This window comes from Furipterus horrens, unplaced genomic scaffold, assembly GCF_987537825.1.
Source record: "Furipterus horrens unplaced genomic scaffold, mFurHor1.1.pri manual_scaffold_5, whole genome shotgun sequence".
NCBI classification, from domain to species: domain Eukaryota; kingdom Metazoa; phylum Chordata; class Mammalia; order Chiroptera; family Furipteridae; genus Furipterus; species Furipterus horrens.
Genome location: NW_028327175.1, coordinates 109,583,592 through 109,608,059, shown reverse-complemented (window position 1 = coordinate 109,608,059; position 24,468 = coordinate 109,583,592). Strand labels below are relative to the sequence as shown.

Below are 24,468 nucleotides of genomic sequence, written 5' to 3'. Positions count from 1 at the left end.
AAGCACTGCTTTATGAGACTCAGAGTTCCTCAAGCACAGAAACCACATCTTATTCATCTTCATATTCCAGTGCCCAGGGTTACTCAGCACACACTTGGTGAACGTCTGCTAGTTTGGGCAGCTCTTACAGAAGAGCTAATAACCACCATTCTGGCAATGACTGCTGCCTGTCCCCCTTGATTAAAGAGCTCCCTGCTGGCTGCTGGCATCCAAGGAGCTCCCTGTAATTATGCCACCCGGCACCACACCCCAGCCCAGAGAGGGTTGGTAGTGTACCTGCAGGCGCATATGTCTGCGTGGGGGTGAGGTGGATTTGGATTAGGTGGCTAGTGGTGAGGCAGGTGTCATACTCAGGGTGTTCCCATCCTCACAGCCACTGGGTTAGAAGTATTCCTTCCTTCACAGAGCACCTTGTATCAGTGACTTTCAGGAAACCCACAGGAGACCAGTGGCACTCACTTTAACAGCCTAAGTGACCAGAACTGTTCTTGCTACAGATCAGCGATTTTCAACCTTTTGCATCTCATGGCACACATAAACGAATTACTCAAGTTCAGCAGCACACCAAAAATTTATATTTTTTGCCCACCTGACAAAAAATAGGTATGATTTTGATTCATTCATACCAGTCGGCTATTGTGTATTGGCTGTTGACAATGTAAAGGAAAAGAGGTCAGTGCCCTTGACTAAACAGTCAATATTGCATACTTTAAAAATTCTGTGGCACACCAGTTGAAAATAGCTGTCAGCAAGTAAGGGGCGAAGAATAGCTGCCTACAACTCAGCCAGGCCCAAGGAGCCTCCGGACCAGAAAGCCAGGCCTCTACCTCCATGTAAATTAACACAGGAAGGGGACAAAAGGGCAAAGACCAACAGAAAGCAACACGAGCAAAACTCAGTAAGAGTTCAGATGAAGCCAGGCTGGACTGTGGCCTAACAGCTGAACCACTCATTGACTCAGTTTCCTCATCTGTAAAATGCGGATGGCAATGGTACACCTGCCTCCTAGGACTGTTGGATAATAATAAAGTGAACAAGCTTAGAACAGCATCTGTATATAACAAGTGCTGTTACATGCACCAATCATGGCCAGAATCACAGCGAAGGAGTTTCTTAGGACCACCCCACCCCCACCCCAGTCTCTTCTCCTTCCCAAGAGCCAGCATTCTCTCCTGTCCACGGCCACCACTCTCAGGTGGCAGTCGCTAAGTGGAAATGAGCCACCAGAGCTGTCTCCAAGGGAGAAAGAAGTGCAAACAGACAACAGGAAGCTTGAGGTGTGGGGACAATTAGGGGATATTTTAGGCACGTCCCCCTATGCTTACGTCAATGTTTTCCAATATTTTCCAAATCAGCCATTCCTGCACCGCCTTCAGAACTTCATGTCTGTCTGTACACCACCTGTAGCACTAGTATCTTACTTTTTAAACTCACTTATCTTACTTTTTAAACTCACTTATCTTACTTTTTAAACTCACTTCTTTATAGAAGGAAACCTTATAACACAACTGAAATGGAAAGTCAGGTTGCCTGCGATAAATAGGTGGTGCTGGGGAAGAGAAATACCATGAAAACAAAACAATGTTATTAGATTTTGGCTAGAAACTGTCGCTGCTGAAAGCTGTGAGTCTAAGCCAGCTTTCTCTCTCCTCGCTGAAACAGGATGTCACGCATGTTTGAGAAATTTTAAAGACACATTTGCACAAAACTGAGCTTTTCTCCTTGGAGGGCTAGAAGGGAATTTAAAAGGGAATATTTAAAATATTGTATTTTGTTTAATGCTGTGTGTCTGGTCCACCTAAAGCATCTGTGATAATTAGTTTTATATGTCAACTTGGCTGGGCCACCGTGTTTCCGTGAAGATGTCTAATGGATGAAACCAACACTCCCATTAGTGGGCTTTGAGGAAATAAGGTTGCCCTCTGTATCGTGGTGGGCCTCTTTCAGTCAGTTGAAGGCCTGAATAGAACAAAAAGGCTGACTTTCCCCCCTCAAACTGCAACACCAGCCCTTCCCTAGGTCCTGCCAGCCTATCTGGTAGATTTTGGACTTGCCATCCTCCACAATAGTGTGAGCCAATTCCTTAAAATAAATCTCTCTTTATAATATACATCCTGTTGGTTCTGTGTTTTAGAGAACCCTGCCTCACACAGCACCTCTCCATCAGGATACCCGGCTCATATAGACCCACTAACCTGAGAGCAGGCAGGTCATGCTCCTTAACTGGGGGCTTAACGGGACAGGAAGGGATTCCTTCCATGAAACATTCAAGACCAGGGAAGATGCTGAGCCAGCTGGGGAGCCATCCCCATGACCTTGGAATCACACTGTAACATTTCCTCATTGGCATGCCCGGAGGCCTGCTACAAAGAAAGGTAGTCCTAACGCCTCCCATTTCCAACTGGGACATTACCTGATGACATTACCTATGCAGCTATGACCACTGTCCAGCTGTGGAACTGGGCAACTGACCCCACACAATGGGAACTGTGAACTCATGCAGTCTCAGCTGAAAGGCACTGCGTGATCAGGCAGAACCATCCCTGCCTACAGCCTCTGCCTGGCTTATTTTTATAGCATCCAGTTTTCAATTGTATGTGCCCCAGGACTTAGGACCTCGCCACTTCCTGACACTACATCTGGTTTTTCAAACTTCAGTCATTTGCCTACCACCTTCTTGAAGTACCACTGTAGGATTTTACTTCATCTTTGTCTTTAAATAAACCTACTCTCTAACAGATATACATGTGTTTTAAAAATCTGGCTCCCTGGAGATGGAAACTCATCATCACTTGCCATACACATAGAGATTGACTATAAAATAACTACTCCCCCAACACCCCCAAAAGTTCTCAAGTTCTGGTTCATTGTTGTTGCCTGCCAGAGAGCTGAGGTGAAGACCTGTCCTGTCAGGTGAAAGAAAAAAATGAGTCAGAGGCATCAAGTTTAGCTGCAACTCAGAGTTCCCCTTTGATGGAATCAGAAAGTTAAAAGACAATTAGAGGGAACCACACCCTGGCCGGGTGGCTCAGCTGGTTAGAGCATTGTCCCTGTACACCAAAAGGTTGCTGGTTCAATTCCCGGTCAGGGCAAATCATATACCTAGATTGTAGGTTCGATCCCAGGTCAGAGCACATACGGGATGCAACTGATAGATGTTTCTCTCTCCCTTCCTCTCTCTCTAAAATCAATAAACATATCCTCCAGTGAGGATTTTAAAAAAAAAGAACCACATTCTCCTTGAGCGATATAATGTCATTTAACATCATGCCCAGAGCCACCTGAAATGATTCCAGCATTGTGACTCCCACCCCTGAAGTACCCATTGATTCCAATTCTGTCTCTGGTGATTCCCTCCCAAGGAACCACAGAGCATGTGCCTTCCCTTCCTTCCACCCCCCCCCCCCAGGCTACTCAGCTGACCCAGCTTGTCCCAGGACCTTTAGTTGGGCCTCATTTAAACCCAGTAGCTGCTCTAGACCTATAGGAATTCCCAGTGGACACTTCCTAAGAAACCAGGATGAGACTGGGCACTGAATTAAAACAAAGAAATTGGAACACTCATACACTGCTGGTGGAAAAGTAAAATGATGCAGCCACTGTGGAAAACAGTCTGGGAGTTCCTCAATTAAACGCAGAGGTACCACATGACCCAGCAGTTACACTCCTAGCTATGTACCCAAGAGAAGTAGAAACACGTGTCCAACAAAAACGTGCACGAATGTTTATGGCAGCATTATTTACAACGGCCAAAAGGCGGAAACCACCCATACGTCCATCATCCCATAAGTGGATAAATAACATTGTTTATATCCATACAGTATAGTTAGGTCATAAAAAGGAATAAAGTACTGATAGATGTGTGCTACAACATATTGAGGTATTACGCAAAGTTAAAGAAGCTAGACTCAAAGGCCACATAGTGTATGATTCTGTTCATTTAAAATGTTCAGAATAGGCAAATCTATAGAGACAGAAATATCAGTGGTTGATTAGGGCTGAAGGGGATGGGAAAATAGGGATGATATCTAAAGGGCACAGAGTTTCTTTGTGAGATGATGAAAATGTTCCCAAATCGACTGTAGCTATACTAAAATACACTGAATTGTATACTTAAAAAACTCATTTAAAAATAGATTTAAAAAAAATTAAATGGGGGAGCTCTGAGTTTACTCAGTGCTGGTACTTCAACACCTCCAACCCCTTGGATCTGACACCACAAGGACACGGAAGAGCCCTGTGCAGCCCCTGGTGTGAAAGGGAGGGTAGAAACCACAGGTCAGGTGGCTGGGCCTTAAGTTGATCTAATGGAGGAGCCTTCCTAGCCCTCAGGGGGCTCAGAGGCCAGGCACCCTCATACCACACCCTCAACAGACCACTCACCCCCAAGGCCGGAGACTGAGCAGCCCCTCACTTCCCAGGATGTCAGAAGAGGGGAGAATGTGGCCCCATTTCCCAGCCATCTGTTCTGAGTATGGAGAGTATACAACAGTTGCTACTCGAGGGCATGAGGACATGAACCACGCAGTCCTGGCCCTCACAGAGTGCCCCCCCAAAACCCTCAGGGATGTGTTAGTACCCCAAACCTTAGTTAGTGCCCCTTCCTTCTCCCCAGTGCACCCAGCTTACTTCCTACTCAGGGCAGCAGGGTGTTTATATGAGTCATTCCCCCTTTCTGGAAAGTTCTTAAATCTTGGGGTGTTGAGGTGTCTAGCTCCTTCTCCTTGTTCAGCCTCAATTCCCAAGTCCCCTCCTTAAAGAAGCCTTCCCAGACCATCCAATCTAAGTGACTCTCATTTTATTTTCTTCAAATCACTGAACATTATCTGTATTCACTTTTTTTTTTCTGGTCTCATCTCTTTAGACTGAAAGCTTGCTACGGGTGGGGATTCACATCTGCTTGGTCACTGCTGTGTCCCTGATGCTCAGCGCAGTGCCTGGCACCCGGCGGGGACCTTCCAGGGGCTCTCCTCCTCACTCCAGGCCTCAAAGGAAGCCCCAGATCTGGGAGGAGGTGAAGATGAAGAATCTCCAGTGAGAAGGCCAGAGAGGAGGGCTCAGCGTCCTCTCACTCTTGGGGGAAAGGGGGCGAGTGGGGCATGGGAGGCAAAAGATAACTTCGCAGACATCTCTGGGTGAAGAGCTCCTTGAAATTCTCTGGAGAAGGGAAGCTGTGTGTCTTTAGCAGCCAACACTCAGTACAGCTGGGGCTGGGGGTGGGGGATGGGCACATCGCCCAGTAAAGGGGACCTGGGTGGGACACCAAAAGTGTCAACACCACCACCATTGTCATTTCTGCATGCCTGTGTACCAACTGTACCATTCATTACCCAGAATTGTCTTTAAAATACATAAGCTTAACTCGATTAATTTAAAAATGTGTATTATTCCATAAATGGAAAATCAGTATCACTTGACAAGGGATTGAGGTTTTAGTAATATACTTTAAAACAAATAGGAGCATATTACCGTTTTTAGCATTGCCTGTATGCTACAGAAATCATCGCCAAATGCCTGTGGGTGTGCAGACCATACTCTGGACATGTCAAAGCTTAAGCCTCTTAGGGCTCTTGTCCTAGAAGAATGTGACCCCATGTCATGCGGATATAAATGGACGCTGACCATACCACTTGGGCCTGTGGCAACACCAGGCGCAGCCAAAGGCAGAAGGGAGAGGGAGCAGCTGCCCCAATCCCAGTTATTTTTCACAGTCTCAATTATCTCTCCTGTCCTCAAGCCCTCCCCAACCCCCTTACCCCCCCCCCCCCCCACGCACACACCCTGCAGCTCCAGTTGGTTCTTCACTGGGGTCAGCTGAAAAGCAGGAAGCAGCTTAAGACCCAGGATGACTCCTTCATGTGAGAGAGATTTATGGAGCACTTACTGCACGCTTAGCTCTGTGCTGGGTGCTGGAGAGCTCCACAGATGGGTCTCTGCACCCAGAAACTCTTGCCTCTCTTAAGCAAAGACCATCCGAAATAATGGAATTGGATACCGTTTAGACAGGGGGTCCCATCTAAAGCAGGATTCCCAGGATGCCTTCCTCTATTCCACACATGCCCGAAATAGAAGAGAAACAAGATGGGTTTGGCCAGGGTAAGGTGGGCATGTGGGTCTGTTCTCTGCGACCAGGCAGTTGAGGGGAACTTCAGGGCTGAGATGGCTGACTCTGGAAGAAAATGCTAAACTCCAAGACACTCACCAGGGCATCTGCAGCAAAGGAACTTCCTCAGCCCAAAGGGACCAGGATTGCTTCAGAAGATGAACACAGATGTCTGTTTTTAGAGGGATGTGACAGAAATACATCAAATGGATCAGCATTTGAGGGATCCACGAGACTTGGATTCAAATCCCAACAGTCATTGAGTGTGTGTTTAAGCAATATTTTTAAGACTCCATTAGGGATAATAGGAGTCCCTATCTCAGAGGGTAGTTACTCATTTTAATCAATCCTTGTCAGAGGATATGTTTATTGATTTTAGAGACAGGAAGGCGGAAAAGAGAAAGAGAGAGAAACACTGATCAGTTGCCCCCTGTACACACCCCGACTGGGGATGGAACCTGCAACCTAGGCATGTGCCCTGACTGGAAGTTGAATCCAAAACTTTTTGGTGCGCTACGGGATAACAGTCCAAGCAGCTGAGCCACCTGGCCAGGACTGTTACTCACTTTAAATGCGATAAAGGAAGTAAAGCATGTGGCCCATTAAACTGCTTTGCAACCTATAAATGCTGTAATAATAGCAACGGTAATCATTTTCATTGCTACTGATAACACTGACAAAATCTAAGTCATTCTTCCCTACTCTCAAACACCAACCGGACCCAGGGTCTTTAAGTCTCTTTAAATTCTCTTCAAAGCTCTGGACTCCCGTTCCCAGTGGTCTCCTGGACAGTTTGTTGGGGACCTCATGATGGCGCTATTACGCACCCCAAGTGTACTCACTGTTGCCCTCTCTTCTCCAGACCATCCCCTGTCTATGAACAGCACCCAGGTGGGAAACGCATTACACACACGGGGTGTCCACAGGTGATGTTCTGAGGGGAATATTCCACGGGACCGGATGGCTCCTCCAGATTTAAGGCCCCATTACTTGTCCCTGGATTACCGCACAGCCCTACCCAGACTCTGTCCACAGAGCCTCCACTGTGCAACCCATCTTCTAAAGCTCCCCACCCCCAAACCTGCAAAATGCCCAGTATTAGTACTGGACTCCGGGTACACGAGTAACTCATGAACATATTCTCTCTGTTATAGATAAGGCCGGAGTCCTTCTGCCCATTCCTCTCATACCAGTTTCTTCCTCTCGCCTCTCACCAGAGGCAACCACATCAACCTATTTTGATATATTCTTCCAGACATTTTTCATTGTATACGTGTAATACATACGAATTTCAGGAATACATACAAAACATTGCTAGTATTTGTTGCTATATAAATAGCAGTTTCCCAAATAATGCTTTGTGACTTGCTCTTTCTTAAAAAATTCAGGAACAAGTATAAAGGACCCACGGACATGGACAACGGGGTGGAGATTGACAGTGGGAGCCAGGGGAGGGGTGGGGTGGACGGGGCAGGGGAGAGCAACAGGCGGAAAATTGCGACGACTGTAACTGAACAAAAATAAAATAAAATAAATTCAACCATGTCTTTACAGGTCTTTCTATATTGACACATAGAAATGAACCTGCAGCCAACTTGCTGGGTGACTTCAGATAAGTCACTCCACCTCTCTGAGTGTCCTTAGCTGTCACCATGGGATGTTCTAAGGTTGTTATGCCTCTGAAATCCTCTGATCTTAGCCCATGGCTGCCCTGAACGCAGAGAGCTCTTACCCCTTCCAGGCATCCACCTAAGGATTGGCTGCCTGGGAGAGCCCACAGTGACTGGTACAGAACAACGTCATACATGCACCACCACCCACCCCCACCGTGGGTATCAGGTTACCAGCCCGCACTCACGCTGGGTGGCAGCTCTACCTCTGATATTTTTAGACTCCCCCCACTCCACGTCAGGTCGGCCCGTCCCTAACAAGAGCCAGATGCATCAGCCAATTCCCGCCAAAGCTGGTCCTGTCACAACTGCAGTCTTCAAGTAACTCCTGCAGGAAGCCAGACTCTACCACTCCTGGGACGAGGAGGGGAGCCTCCTTTTCCCTCCTTCCTCACCCCTGCCTTATTCTTCCCCTGGATAAGCTGAAGCCAACAATCAAGATCCAGCCTCTAGTTCTGTCTGTGGTGCCAGCTGCCCTCTTTCCCCATTCCAGCTGCTTCTGCCCATCTCCTGCTTTTCCAAACCCAGTAAGATGTCCCTGAGCAGTCCTCTCTCACAGGACTCCAGTCACTGACCTTTAACTGCCTCTTCGGGAGGCGCTCTGCTCCCCAGTCCCAATGCCTGGGACCCCACCACACCTTTGGGTGGGCTGCCACCACCTCCACTCTGGAGAGTCTACCCTCATCCTCTGATAGCCCTGGGAGTCTGTTGTCAGAGGCCCCACTAGTCCACAGAGCTGGACAGAGGTCACACGTTGCAACACACACAAGTTTCTGCCCCCCAGGAAGGTGACTGGATTCCTGTCTCCCAAACAAATTCCGCCAACCAGCCAGCAATCCACTGTCATCCCATTTGGCCTGGAAAGGCATCTCTATATTTTTGTCTCAACAGACTTCCCTTCCTGTGTCTGGCGGGTTGACTATGACAAAGAGAGACCTTCACTCTGTCCCTGTCAACCAGGAAGGCCGAAGTGGGCAGGGGATGTTAGCATGTGCCTGAGGTGAAATATTGGCCAGTTGAGCCTCCCTGTGAATCAATCACCTGTTTTTAGAAAATTGAGTGTTGTGCATATGCACGTGGTTTTAGCTCATGTGAAAAAGATACTATGTGAGAGTCAGAGAAAGGAAACGTAGGTGAAACAGTTACTTCCATTCGGGGAAAAAGGGCCTTACAAATTACTTGTGTGTCTAGAGTGAAGGGGAGTGGCAGGGAGAGCTGAATGAATGTGCCCTGCACTTATAATTAGATGCCATGGAGTCCTGCTACCTCAGGAGCTCTGCCCTGATCTGAAGCCCTGCCAGCCAAGAGAGGGCATGGCCCCTCCCCTCTGGGTGGGGCTGTGCAGTGTCAGCGCAGAATCTCCCAGCCTGGCCCTGGCCTCACCCACCCCGCTAGCCACCTCTGAGGCTTCCAACACAAACACCTGTCCCCAGATTTCAGGCGAATCAAAATTGCCCCACTGGAGGTACAGAGGCAGCTCCAGGCTGTTTGGCCTGCTCTATCTCCCACCCCTACTCCCCAATTCCAGGTGGGGGTAAAGGTGGCAGATCCAACAACCCTCAGTGGGAAAACAGGTTCTGCACCTTTCTGCCACCCCCACGCCCCTCCCTCAACTGTGAGCTTGGCATCTGGGCCCTGATTTCTCCAGGAGGGTCTCCCCATTCCCCACAACTCATCTGGGCATCTCCAGGAAGAGAAAAGGGGAGGGCTTGTGGGTGGGGTGGGTGGGGCAGATGGAGGTTCAAGTCTGGCTCTTGGCATTACTAGCCCAGTGACCTGAGATGCTGACTTGCAGTCTCTGGCCTGATTCTCCCAACCTAGGAGTGAGAGGCTTCTAGAACTGGAGAGCATGGGCGCTCCAGTGCCCTGCAAAGGCTCCACCAGCTTGGTTTCCATCTTTGTTCCTTGAGGACTCCCGGGAAAACCAGGATCCTGCCCCTTCCTCATCCTTCTTCCACTTCCTCATCCTAAGGCCAAATTCCAGGGAGAGGTGGCCAGCAACAGTGAGTGGCTTCTGGGATTTCTAACTGATTCAGCGCAAAGGTGGCTGGACACTTTCTTAAAAACTGTGGTAAAAATATACATAACAATATTTTAACCACCTATAAGTGTACACTTCAATGGCATTACACACATTCACAGTGTCATATAACCATTACCATCTACACCCAAAATGTTTTCAGACCCCCAACAAAAACCCTGCACCAATGAAGCCACAATCCCCACTTCCCTTTCCCCAGCTCCTGGAAACGTCTACTCTGCTTTCTGTGCCTACAGAGCTACCTGTGCTAGGTGCCTCATGTAGGTGGGATCATCCAGTATTTTGGTTGCTTGTTTCTGAAGCCCCTCTCCTCTGCCAGTGACTTTTCAGGCTCGTCTCTGCATTCTAGATGCAGACAAGTTAAAAGATGGCCCTCACCATCACCAACGATCCAACACACACATCTTGGAGGTTGGGAGGGGGCAGTGCCCCTTTCCCCAAACCTGAAACTAGGCTTTCTGCCTTGTTCCAAAGGCTGGGGGTGGGGTGAGCAGTTCTATAGCCTGAAGGGAGGGCTTTCCTCTGTGGGGTCTCCCTCAGGTTCAGACTAGCCTCCATTTATGAGTGTCCACGGAGTGTATTCAGCACCCTCTATAGCCCACACCCGAGCTCTAGTTCCCTCTTTCTCTGGCACCCATGGTGCGGCCCTCAAAGTCCCGCAAGCCCCACGAAAGCTAAGTAAAGTGGGGAGGGGGAGAGGCGTCATCTTGGCAGCTCCTCGAGCCTCCCCCGCCGCCCCAGGTCTAAGAAAGTAGCTCCTCGCCGGTGGGGGGCGCAACGGGGCCACCGCCCCGGCCTACAAGAGTGCGCTACTCTGCACGACCCACTCACCGGGCCTGGGCGCAGCCAGTCCCGCGCGCTCGGTGAGGTGGGGGGCAATGCTCGGAGGAGCTGTGGACCCTCATGTGACCAGGGGGCTGCCCTGAACTGCTTTCCAAACTTTTCCCGCCCGTCGCGGCCCACACGGGGAAAGACGCCGTCCCGGAGTGGGGAGGTGGAACTCTGGGTCTCAAGCGTGTGAGGCACCGGCGGGAAGTCTGCCCCCTCGTAATCTGGCAGAGGAAGGGTGGAGTTTCGGCAGGGAGGGGCCTTGGCCCTGCCCCCCACCAACTGCAGGGACCCCCACCCCTCCCCGGGTCCACTAAGTGCCGGGTCCGCGCGCCCGCTGCCCCGACGCATGTCTCCCCGAGCCCCACGACGTGCGCGAGGCCCCCGGGCGCAATCCCAACTCACCGGGCGCTGACGGCGGGACTGACGGACAGGCTGGGGCGCGAGGCGAAGTAGCCGGGCTGTTTTGAAGCTTTGGGCTGGGACTGCGCGGCCTCCCTCCTCCCTCTCGGTGGCGCGGAGCCTCCTCCCCACATCCCCCTTTTTCACCGATCCCGCCTCCCGGGGCGTGATGTCTGAGTCGGGAGAGCGGAGTGGGAGGGGCCGCAGGAGGTGGGTGGGGACCCTGCAGAGAAAGGCCGGAGCTCTTGGGGGTCAGCCCCAGCCCCAGCCCAGACAGACCGCCTGCCTGCGCAACACTGCCAGATTTAGGGCGGAATCAGTAGCCTAGCTGGGGAAAGCGGGAGAAATAGGAAGGAAACTCCTCAGAGCTGGAAGTCTCCCTTAGCAGCGCTCGCCCTTACGGGTTCCCAGCTCTCTCGCCTTGCCTCCTCTCTTCTCTTCTCTTCTCTTCTCTTCTCTTCTCTTCTCTTCTCTTCTCTTCTCTTCTCTTCTCTTCTCTTCTCTTCTTCTCCTCTCCTCTCCTCTCTTCTCTTCTTCTCCTCTCCCCTCCCCTCCCCTCCCCTCCCCTCTCCTCCCCTCTCCTCCCCTCTCCTCTCCTCTCCTCTCCTCTCCTCTCCTCTCCTCTCCTCTCCTCTCCTCTCCTCTCCTCTCCTCTCCTCTTCTCTTCTCTCTCTTCTCCCCATCTTCTCCCCCTTCTGTTCCTTTCTGGTAAGGGTTAAGAACAGGGTTCTGAAATTCGACTCCCTACTTTAGGACTCTTTCTCTGACGCTTTTCTTAACTTTGTGATCTTGCCCTTAATCTTTCCTGCCTCAGTTTCCTCTTCTAGAAATGGAAGCCATTATAGGACCGCTTTCCTTTGGTTGTTGCAAGACCTGAAAGTGAGAACACAACAGTCACAGTGCCTGGCACATAGTAAGGGCTCAATAAATGTTAGCTGCAATTTTTTTTATTATCTGACATAGCCCTGACCTTTGTGGGAGGTGGCCTGGCAACCAGGATCCTAGTCCTAGGATCCATCTAAGTCCGCCATTTACTGACACACCCCCACCACACACACACACTCACACACCATTGCACAAACCACTACCCATATCCTTTGAACCCACAGTCCTGGAATTTACTGTCCTTGGAAATGACAAACAAAAGAAGGAACTGCCTTTCTTTCCAGCCTCAGTTCCTCCATCTACAGGTGGGGATGAGGAGAAGAGGAAGATTTACTGTATTAAAAAATTGAAGAAAATGCAAAACAGGGCCATAACATATTCAAGTACATTTATAAGCCTTTAATTTAACAAGTTATTTGCTCACACCCAAAATACAAGGCAGTAGACTTTTGTCACTAACATGAGAACTAGAAGCCCTTTTAAGAAATGCTAATTTATTGCTCAGTTGCTCACCAGCTGGGAGGCCATGTTTAAATTTATGATGGCTTTTTTCAATCCTCCTGGGGAGTTCTTCAAGGGGATAGGCTCCGGGTTTAAATTAGAGAGTCTTAGAAGACTTGAGGTCCCCTCCAAAAGGCCACCCCACCTCCAAGGCCCTGAGGTTTCCCAGGGGTCCAGTGCCTGACTTGTCACATGTCCTTTAATTCTGAAATTCTGTGGCAGTAAGGTGCTCATTGGCACTGTGGTGCCATATAAAAGGGGAAGAGAACAAAGTCTGGCTGCAGCAGAGGAGAGTTGGGAGGGACAGTGGCTCCTGCCCCACCAGCAGGGACAGTGGCCCCTGCCCGTCTCACAGCCACCTAGAGAACACCCCCCACTCACAGGCTCTTCCAGAATGCACAATCCAGGTGGTGGTAGAGCAGTTCTGCCGTTTGCTCAGCGCTTACTCTGCACCAGTTACTTTATAAACATTATCTTCAATGTAACACAACAGTCCATGAAGAAACTGAAGCTCTGAGAAGCTACCTAAGAAACTTGCCCAAAGGGATGAAGCATGAATTTGAACTCAGACCCACTACAGCAAACCCCGCTCTCCTCATTATATAGCTATTTACTAAATGCTAACTGGGTCAAGCCATTGTTTCTGCCATTTCCATATGCCACCTGAACTAGTATTCACTTAACATTTTCCTTTAAATAAATGTTCATTTAACTATATTTATTTTAAAAGGAAGCTCTATATCATCATGGTAAACAGGAAACCAGTGCCATCCACCAGAAATAGAAGATAAACCTACTAATTTAAACACTACCCAAAGAAAACAGTGTTAGTGTGTACATTCTAGCCAGATACTGTTGCCTAAAGCAGCCCATGAACCTGAGGTTTAGGAGCTATTGCAAAGGGAGATCAGCAGGTATAAGAGAAGCGTTCAAAAACATGCCAGCCCAGAAGGAGACTTTCTCCTTCTTGTAATCATTGAAAAGGGAATTGCATTCTCAGTCCGTGAGCCAAAGCTAGGTGATGTCCCCTCCCTGTCACCTAAAACCGCCTGCCGTGCGCCTGCTGGTGGGGTGTGCCCCACACTGGGAAGAACCTGGCCAGACACCAAGTTACCTCTCCAGGACCCAGAGAAAGGAATGGATGGATTGTTCCTCTCTCTTGTTTCAAAACCCTCTCCAGAGCCCCACCTCCCTGTACCATTCACCTGCTAGGTGTGCCTCTTAAGTTTTCCCTCTTTAAATATATACCTGTCTCTCCAGTAAGACTGGAGGCAGAAATCTGCTTCCTAACTACTTGTATCCCCCACTCCTAGTGTTTTAATAATAAGTTTGAAACCTCAACATGGTGTAATGGAATAGTAAGTGTGTGTTTGATTGAATTTTGAGTCCCAGTTCTTCATCTCTTTATAGTAGTACATATATTCACACTTCAGATGTAGTTTCCTGGAAATTGGGGGTGCCTTTCCCCCCTTAACCTTGAGCTAGGCCAGGTGACTGGCTTTGGTCAATGGGATATTAGTAGGGGACCCAAGCAAGGGCTGGGAATGAGCTTGGGTGGTAGGGCTTGCCCTCTTGTGCTTTTACTATTTCCATAAGCTGAATATACCTCTTCTAGACCACTGGCCCCAGAAAAATAAAAGATCTATCCTAGGTGACTGGCAGAACTTCCAGCCAAGCTGCAGATATGTGAATGAGAAAGGTATATCTATAATTGCATGTCACTGAGATATAATGGTTGTTTCACAGCATAGTTGGTTAATAAAAAGACCATCTTATATGGGGGAGAGAGAGAACTATAAGGAAGGCATCTGAAGGCATGGAAGGCCATGGAGAAGGTTGAGGGGGTTGTTTCGGGGTTGGGGGAAAGAGATTAACTGATAAATCAGTGAGCTCTTGTGTGTCTTGCCTGGCTTAGACGTTTTACGATTCTAACAGTTTCTTATAACCTGCTCCTACTGACTCTTCTGTTGTCAGAAGAAATAACTTGCAATGTCCATGCCTGGGGGCAAACTTGATCCATCTTTAAGAGAGCCTAACAGAACTTGTAGCAGAATGCATAATGGAAAAGAATATTTGGACTGTTATCAAGAAGGGTGGGGATCTAAATCCAAAATGTCATAATAGAAATGGATCAAATACAAACATGATTCAGCCATTGAAACCTGCTTCTGGTTGGTGGGTCACTTTAGTCTTGACAGCTGACAGAGGTTTTACGCACTTTCACTCAATGACCATTTTCTTTGAAAAGAAACAGGTGGAGAGGCTGCTAGGATGGCTCCCTGTGGTCCTGCTTCCTGGTGTTCACACCCTTGTGTACTCCCCACCCCTTGAGAGTGTACTGGACAAAATGACTTGCTTTTAATAAATATAAGAAGGCAAAAATGATGGCTGTCACTTCCATGATTAGGTTATAAAAGCTATGACTTCTGTCTCATTAGCAGACTCTCTCTACTGCCTTCCAGGTTTGCTAGCTTTTGTGAAGTGAGCTGCCATGTTAGAGAGGCCCATATGGCAAAGAACAGAGGGAAGCTCTGGCCAACAGCCAGCTAGGAACTGAGACCTTCAGTCCAGTAGCCTCTGAGGACCAGAATGCTGTCAACAACCAGTTGGGCTTGGAAGCAGCTCCTTCCCCAGTTGAGTCTCAGTTGAGACCCCAGTTCTGGCTGACACCTCCATGGAACCCTTGTGAGAGGCCCCAAGGCAGAGACCCAGTTAAGCCATGCCCAGAGTCCTGACCCACAAAAACTGTGAATTGACAAATGTGTGTTGCTTTAAGCTGCTAAATTTTGGAATAATTTGTTATGTGGTAATAGATGACTAACAAATGAACAAAAGATGATTTAATCTCCATTGACTCCATTGACTGAGAGTGGGCAGGCTGCATTGTGGTTGTAGCCTTTGTATCAGTCACGATAGGCTAGATTATGCCACGATAACAAATGATTCCTGAATATCTCTGGTTTACAATGCAAATGTTGACGTATCTTGCTCATATTAAATGTCCATTTGGGGTTGATTGTGACCATGTGTGCATAGCATCTTTACTTTAGGACACGGACTGATGGAGCATCCTCTATATGGACCATTGCTGGTCTCAGGGAAGTGGGAATTTAAGAGGATGAACCACACATTGGCTATTGAAAGCTTTTGCATGCTCACATTTCATTGGCAAAGCAAATAATAAAGTCAAGCAGCAAGAAAATCTCCCACTAGCCATTTTATCTCTATCTTTGAATTTGGCTTACAGCTCTAAATGCTTCTGGATGTAGGACCATGGCAAGCACACTCAAAGGCTTCACAAGTAACATTTTCTCTGGGTTACTCTTCCAGATAAGCAGGGTCCTCCAAACCAAAGGCCCTGCAATCAGCACTTCTAGGCATGGCTCTGTGGCTGCCCATCCTGCCATATGAGAGACAGCTGGGGAAGCCCCTAGTGCCTGCTGTAAGAAGAGCCAAGAAACCTAAATTCCGAGAGTCGGAATCTAAGAAATATGCCCTCTTGAGACCATTTCCTCCTTGTCGCCCACCTCCACAGACTGGGATGGGGGCAGGATGGAGACTATGGTTTCCAGCTGAGGAAGAAGCCCTGGTGTCCTACGACTTAAAGCTGGGAACTCAGGGTCTCCCTGTCATAGAACGTCCTGTAAGTACAAGAAGAATTCACAGCACTAATCACCAAAGTCAACAGCCACAGGATTTCCAAACCTCTATAGATACAGCTCATCATGATGGTGCATTAGGCTTTCATGTAGCACATGCAAGCATACTGTGAGTAGAACAAACCTAAGAGGTGGTGCCTGGATTTTTTCTGACCCCAAACATCTGGCTGCTTAACTGTAGTTTCATCAGGAAGTCTGGCATCATAGGGCCAGAGCTTCAGAGTTCTCCCAGATTTGAATCTTCTGAAATACATCAGAAAGAGTACCAGGAAGCAGGAGAGTTTGCTCCCACCAGCGTCATTACCATCCGGATGTCTGGAGCCCAGCATGACCCATGAGATGTTCTTAGCAAGCTCAGGAAGAAAGCGCCCAAGTGTTTCTCAGTGTGGCAAGGTGAATAGAGGCTAGCACTCTTGGCCTATCTTCTGAAAAGAATGGAGTGCAATTTAACACTGAAAAGAAAAACAAGAAAAAGAAGTTCCTGTTAGTAATAATGTCCCTCTCCTTTTCCTGAGATCTTAAGCACAATTATGAATACTAGTCTATCAGTCTATGAAACTATCCTTTGTACTTTTCTAAATATCTTTAATCCCCCACTGAATCCTTTGTTTTTTCTTCTTTTCTGTCAAGCAATTGCTCAGGGAAATCATATTTTCCAATTATTTATTTAACACATACTCAGTGTGATTCTCCCATGTGCCACACACTGTGTAAGGCAACGGGGTTAGGGCAGTGAACAAACTTGTCAAAAACCCTTGATCTCGTGGACGTTATTAACACTGGTCAGTTCTGCTCATTATTCTGCTTGACACTGATACAGCTTTGGTTTGTTTTGGTTTTCCAAGAGCCTTGGGTATCTTTGTGCATGTGTGCTGTCTCTTAGGCTAAAAGACTATGGAAGCGTCCCCAGAGCTGAGTGACCCCGGCCCAGCCAGGCAACCCCAGCCGCGGGGCTCAGGCCAGACTTACAAATCTTTACGGATCTTTGGGTAGGGGGGAGAAAGGATGTCTTCTCTTTCCACTGGAAGACACACTCCCCGCACTTAGGGTCCCACAGTTCAAAATTCAAAGAATGGCAGGGCAGGCAGCAGGTGGGGAGACTTAGAAATTCTTGTTCATTCCTACGCTTCCAGGCAGGAAGGTATTCAAAGCATTCTGGGCACACCAGACTCTTGATCTTAAAGTCCCTACACCTCAACATTCTGAAATTCTCTACTTATGTGGGGTTGAAGTATTTTGGACACAGCTCATTTCTGTTGGCGCTTGTTTCTTCCTCCCCTGCATGACCTCCCCAGAGTGGTGGTGGTCTTGGACAAGGCAGTCTCGCCATCCAGATTCTGAGCTCTGCCTTTAGCAACCAGCACAGGGTAGGTGCTCAGTAGAGGGGCTTTTGTTCTATAGCACTGTTTACAATCTGTAATGTATTTTTAAATGTTTTATTCATGTGCTATCTTACTCATTGTCTTCATTCCCCAATAGAACACAAACTCCCTGAGAGCAGAGGCCATATCTGTCTGGCCCACGGCTTTATCACTGATGTCTGACACATAGTGGGTGATCAATCAGGGTTCCTGCTAGTCTTTACAGTGCTTTTCTGAAAATCAGAAAAAGGTGCCCCTTCCAACTTAGAAAAAGGTATCCTCTCAGTACACACTCTTGGCATAAAGGTGGCACCTTTCTGAAAAGGAAAAAGTGTGCCTTCCTCCAGGTGAATATGATCCCCAACCAGGCAATGGCTAGGTGAACAGTCTGTAGATAGCATCCCCTTAACTCTCAGCTAGGAACTCTTGTGCTGTCTACAAACTATGTGACAAGAGACAAGAGCACTGGATCCACAGCTATTGGATGAATGAATTGATCAATGAAATGCCAAGTCCTTGGATATATGTGGTGGTTTTAAAACATGTCTGCCAATTCTTTGACATTCACTGCATTGAGAGCTTAGGCTCACTGATTGGTGTCCAGTCGACCAGGAGAATATGGCGGAAGCAAGGCCATTTGACTTTCAAGACTGGGCCAGAAGTAAGCAGGCAGGACCTGCCTGGTGCTCTGGAGCCAGGTGCTCAGAAGACAATGATGAGCAGAAACAAACACAGCTGGTGTTCTCATGGGGTTTCCTGTCTGGCAGGGTGGACTATCACTTGGGTGGCCATCTAATTTATCATCTACAGTAGGACACTTGTGAGAGTGAAGAGGGTACTATTCACAATTACAGCAGGACAAAAATCGTTAGTAGGAACATTTCAGAGGAAACAGAAGCACAATGACATCACCCTCACTAGAATGAATTAATGAATTAAGGAATCACTCAACTCGCTGTGAATGAGCAACCCAAACAATCGTGCTCTGAAGGAAGCGGAAGCAGGTGCTCTGCGAGCCTATAGTAAGGTGGAGCTGGCCCAGGCAGAAACATCAGGGAGGGCTTCCCTGAGGAAGTGGTGCTAGAGCTTAGGCCTTGGACCTGAAGGATAACTAGAAATTGGTTTGGCAAGAGGGAAGGGAGAGGGCCCCAGGTGGAGCAAGCAGCACTTGGTCAAAGGTCTTTTGGATGGGAACATGGTGGCTAGAAAGGGGGGAGCAGGGATGAGGCTGGGGTGGCAGTTGGGCTGGGTGTGGCTGGGGACTCCATTCCAGGTGATGAAGCACTGTTGAGACACCATTCCTTGCTGCCCTAACATGCTGAAGACTTCCTCTGAGGAAGAGGGAGATGGATGCTCAGTTGTCACACCAAAGGAAGCAACGTCTATTCTTGTGTGAGCCTTTTACACTTAGAGGTTTGAGGTTACATGACATACTTTATGCTCATAGCCTAATGGGGCTGTAGAATTGGTATTGCATTTATAGCATCAGCAGAGCAGAAAGTGTGATGTATTTTATGCATGTCAATAAAGGAATGACCAGTTCTCATTCCACGGAGAATGGATGTAGGAAATCAAACACCCTTTGCGTTCCAAAATAGGGCCTCAGATGTTTTGTTACTTTCATTTAAATTGTTAGGAGGCTTGGAGCCATTAGTTAATCTATCTTGCAATACGCTGTTTAATATAGCACTGAATAAATGATGCATGTTGCCAATGGATGACAGATCAACTAATAGCTCTGCTGGTGATTTATTTTTCTTTAATAAAGTTGCATAAACAAACAAACAAACAAAAGAGGTAACAACATGGCATGACTGATTGGTGTGTGGAATGGTTAAGGAGGGCCAGAGTGGCCTCAGGCAGAGAAATGGGGAAGTGAGAAAGAATAGTAACTTGGGATTCAATATTCCACTCACACTTTAGAATGACACAAGGTCTTTGAGAAGAATAGCCCAAAGGTGACTCAGAAGTCCCTTCAGGGAGATGTATAAGGAAAATAACATTGCAGAGAGGTCTGAAGAGTCTGGGGCTCAGATGAAATGGTCTATTGGAGGGTCCAAAGGTGCAGATGTTTCCTAAAGAGTCTGGACTCGGGGACCAGGTCGCTTGATTCAGGTCATAAGGAAGCATCATCGAGCATTTTCTTTGTGGGCTGCACTTTGATGGTGGCATTGTTGGCAAGATCATCATCAGAGGGGCAGGGGTGGTTTCCTGGGGCACCTAGTCATGTGTGAAGCCTCCTGTATCTCCTATACTATCTGGCTTCCAAAGGGATTTCAGGCAGCTGATGATCAGGGACAAACACACAATTGAGCTGACACAAAAGGAATTAACTGTGCAGAATAAGGAAGAAGCAAATATATGAGCCCAGAGATTTTGAAAGGTGAAAGCGTATATGAATCATCTGGGGAACCTAAGAATTATGCACATTTCTGGGCTCGCTTCCAAAGATGCTGGAACTATAGGTCTGGGCTGGAACCCAGGGCCCTGCATGCTTAATAAACTCTTTCCCCACCCCCAGCTGCAAAGTCATTCTGATGCCTGTGGTGTACGAACCACCCTTTGAAAAACACCACATTTGTCCTTTAACTATATGTGGTAATAGTCTTGGAGTATCATATTTAACGTTGAATGTCCTGACGCCCTGGGCCTGAGGTGAGTTGACATCTTGGCTGAGGGAGGGCCACCTTACCTTCCCGCAGAGATGGGCCCATGGAGACCATCATCAGTTCAACTGAACTACCTTGTCCTGCAGTTGTGTCTCTCTGCTGCTGGAGAGAGTTCTATGTGTGTCCTTGGGTGTGGTTAGAGACAGATGTTGTCACCAAGGCAAAGTGGAGCACTCACCACTGGAAGAGCCAGTCCAGGTATGTTAAACTGCTGGGATGTGCATGGTGAACTCTGCATTGAGACAAGCTGGTGAGGCCAGAGTTAACTCTTCCTGTAAGAGCCCATCTTCTTGCTGGGAGAGGTCCTGGGCAGGCAGGGCAGGACCATCTTTGCTCAACACCCCACCCTACACCCAGGTCTGGAGAAGCCAGGTCATGTAGGCTGTGTTACCTCTGAAAGCCCAGTGTGTTCTGCTCAGCTAAGCATCTGGGCTTCAGTAATTCTGTGCTCCTTACAGTGTGTCCTTCTTTACCGATCTTTTCTTGGGTTTCAATAGTCCCTTCCTTGTTTCTGAAAAGTTTGACACCTCTCCCAGGTATTAAGCAATTAAAATGGAGGCAGAGGACGGTGGAGTGGATGGCTGCAAAGGACAGCTTTACCTAGTCACTGCTTCCTAAGGTGTGGTCCATGGGCCAGCAGCATCACCATTCCTTCAGGCTCTCAGGCCCTGCCCAGACTTACCAAGTCAGAATCCGCATTTTAACAACACGTTTAGACAAATCACATGCATGTTAAAGTTTAGAAGGGCTGCTGTCTTTATTTCTTCTTCCAACAACTATTTATCAAGGGCCCCCAAGGGCCAGGCTACATACTAGGTACTTGGAGAGGAATGAAATAATGGATAAATGAAAATGACATGGACTCCCACCCAGTGGAGGGGACAATTAGCCATGATATAAATCACTAAACAAACAAACAAACAAACATATAATTGCAAGTGGTGGCAACTGCCAATAAGGAGTAAAAAATATAAATGGTCACAAATTTAATTTTAAAAAGTTGTAAGGCAAACAAACGACTTGGAGAGGGAGTTGTTGAAGACAGAATAGTCACAGGGATCAAAGGGAAAAGGTCTCTCTGAAGAGGTGTCTTTTAAGCTTGAAAGGTAGGGGATGCTTAAAGAAGGAGTCGGAAGATTCTAGAATGGAGATTCTAGAATGGATGGCCAAGTCTTGTCCAGGATCATGCAGTGAATGGGAACCTGGAGTGTCAGAGCTCAGGCTGTAAGCTCCCTGGAGAAGGAGGATGCACTGAGCATGCGGCCTTATTAGTTCACCTCTACAGGGCCCTCCTCAACTCACCCCAGCTCAGCACAGCACTGAAGAACGTAGGCTGAGGTCCTTCCTCGCTCCATGGTTAGAAAAGTCTATTAGATCCTGGTCCTATGGCTTAGAAACGGTTATTCCAGGGCCTCCTTCATGGCGGATCCCAGATTTAGGGGCCAGAAAACTGGCAAAAGATTAAATAAGGAGAGGATTTGTTTCGCTTTTTCTTGAAATGGACTCCACATGTTCCCACTCCCAGGGGTACTAGCACCTCTCCAACCACCAGTTTCTGCTGCATGGGGGGAACCTACAGCATCTGTCAACGTCTTCACATGGCCCCAGCTCCTGAGTCACACCCTTCCTTCCTGCCAGCAGCATCAGCACCACCCATTGTTCAAAATGAAGCACCTCAGGTCCACCCACCCTAAACTGAGAAGCCTTGCCCTACCCCACGAGGCCACAGTGGTGGCAGTCCACATGTTGGGATCCCAGAAGACAGCTTAAGGTGGTGGAGTCCAAGAAAATCAGTAGAGATAAGAGCTGGCCCAGGGAATCTGATGGCACTTATCTGTCATGCAAAGATCTGGGCAAGCCAACGGCTGGGCCCCATGGACCCAGAGGTTGTCATGAACCCAGGCTGGTCCTAACTGGTCAAGTTGATATTTCCTGAAGTGAGGGACACCTGGCAGCCCTGGAGATTACTTCAGGCTACAGAGAGAGTTTAACAAATCGTCACACATGAAATGCTTAGAACAGTGCTTGGCATCTAGTAGGCTCCACAAGGACAGCAGCCATTACAACGCACGGCACATAGTAGGTGCTCGATGATCTGTTGAATGAATGAAAGAATAAGATCCACTTTCAAGAAAAAGCATTCAGGCCTCACCTCGGGTTTTCGGTTAGGCAAGAACATCGGGGTAGAACTGAAAAACATCGTTTTGCTTTTGTGGGGAAGGAACAAAGTTACCTCTACCCTCAAGTTTCTTCGGGCTGGTGTAATAATCAAATAGACTCAAGACAGATTAGCAAGAGAAAATAACCAAGTTTAATATATACGTATTCACGGGAACCTGGCATACATGAGAGTCAGAGGCCCCACATGCAGGAGAGGTTCAGAGACAGAAAGGGGAATTGAGGATTTAAGAAACCCTGAGCTAGGGATGAGGTAATACACCTTGGGGGCTTCAAATGGTAAGAAGAACAGATGCTTAATAAATAACAGTTTGCCATGCCACATTGGTGGATCTGAGGACATGGTACTGAGGTCTGAGGAAGGTGATACTGAGATGACCAAATTCCTAAAAAAATCTAGGTGATCAAGAACAATGATGCAGAGAAAAAGAGAGTGAATCATTCCCAAGTGTGGCCCCCAGACCTTTTCCTGGGGCATCTGTTGATCTTGCCCATTTTCAGCCTCCACAGAGGAAGTCACAGGATCCCCAAGGAAACATTTAAGGCAGCATTAATGTCTCCTGTCTCTCCTCTTTTCAGTTCTGTCCAGTGCCTGCCCATCCAATACACTCAGGGCTGGATACGAATGCCCCCAGGAGACAGAGGAGAACCCAGGAAGCCCCCTTGAGCCAAAATATCCCTCTCTTATCTCCAACCCAACCCTGGGCTCTGCAGAGAATATTTCTTTGTCTTCTCAAGCTGTCACTAATTAAGATGTAAATATTCTTAGATGGGTAACCCCTTTAAGCCATTATTAATCATAAGCCACAATCAACCATTTTCCCTTTAGCTACAGCCATTACCAACCAGCTTTATAGGATAGATTATAGAACTCAAAGGGTCCAGAGATGCAGGGGCCCATTTATGCATTTCCTAGGCAGGGAAAGTGAAACTCAACCAGGGCAAAAAGCAAGACTGTCCTTACTATTTCCCCTCTAAGCTCCCTCTCCTTACACTGATTTTATTGATCATGTACTGAGTGCTAAGCACCTTACATGCCCTAGCTCATTTAATCCTCACAACACTAGGAAGTAGGTACCGTGATCTCCACTTTACAGACAAAGAAATTGAGACCCAGACAGGCTAATTAAGTAGGTGGCAGAGCCAAGATTCAAAGGGTTTTGTGGCTTGAAACTTTGAACAACCACTCAACTCTTACTGCTCCCACTGAGGCTTCTCTCCCCATTGGCCTCTTCCTTTGTCCACTTATCTGTGTTCCCAGCCACTCCATTCCAGCCTTGGAATGCTTCCTCCTTGCCCTCCACCTTGAGGTGAGATGCTCTTGGGAAACCTTGATCAAGTGACATTGGCCCAACAACTCCCTGGCTCCTGGAAGGATGCCAGGGAATCTTTGTGTCTCTTGAGTTGAGGGTCCCAAACCTAGAGTCAGTGCTGATGGGGCTGGAGAGATGTTGGGAGACCAGCTGTCTCCCTAGAGTGCCTCCCAGTCTCCAGGGTGGGGGTGTCACAGCTCACTGGCTGGCACCCTTGCCAGCCAACACCCTACACTCACCCAACCAGTTGGACCACACCACCCACATGCCAGCTGGATCCGTTTGGACAGGCAAAGAGCAGGACCCAGCTCGTCTGCCTTCTGTCCTCCCATCCTCCCACCTCCCAGGTGCCTCAGGTCCAGGTGTTCAAAGGCTCCTCCATCCACACCTGGGAGTGCTTTGTGTTCTGACAAAGAAGAATGGGGAAAGGAGAAAGGGAGGCTTATGGATGGGGATTTCTGGTGTTAGGGTAACTTGGCTCTCAATTGTGGGAAGTGACCCCAAAGCCCAGGCATGCAAGTTGGAGGGAGTTGGACAAGCTCTGCTCCCACAGGGAAAGAAGACCAGGTTGAGGAAGTTCTCATATGGCCTCCTGTTCTTTCTCTGGGCCTCAGCTTTCCCATTTGGAAATATAACAAAGAATCCCTTCACTTTGATATATTTCCTATGAGAATTCTCTGAGGTTAGACTTAATTCTTTATGCCATTTATTCATTCATTTATTCAAATATTATTTATTGAGCACCAGCCAAGTGCCAGGGACTGTGTCAGGCCTGAGAGGCAGTGGAAGGAAAGACACTCAGAGAAGGGCTCTCATGGGGTGTATGATCAGCGAGGGGAGGCAGACAGAAATAAGGTA

General features: G+C 48.0%; 1 protein-coding gene across 1 annotated transcript in view; it reads right to left on the bottom strand.

The window, feature by feature from the left end:
- Positions 1–11,184, bottom strand: part of EMP2 (epithelial membrane protein 2) — a 36,054-nt gene extending 24,870 nt beyond the window's left edge. Inside the window, exon 1 of the mRNA XM_090277021.1 lies at positions 11,048–11,184. The gene's annotated coding sequence lies outside the window, so the exon portion shown is untranslated. The remainder of the gene's footprint in view (positions 1–11,047) is intronic.
- Between the last annotated feature and the right edge of the window lie 13,284 nt (positions 11,185–24,468).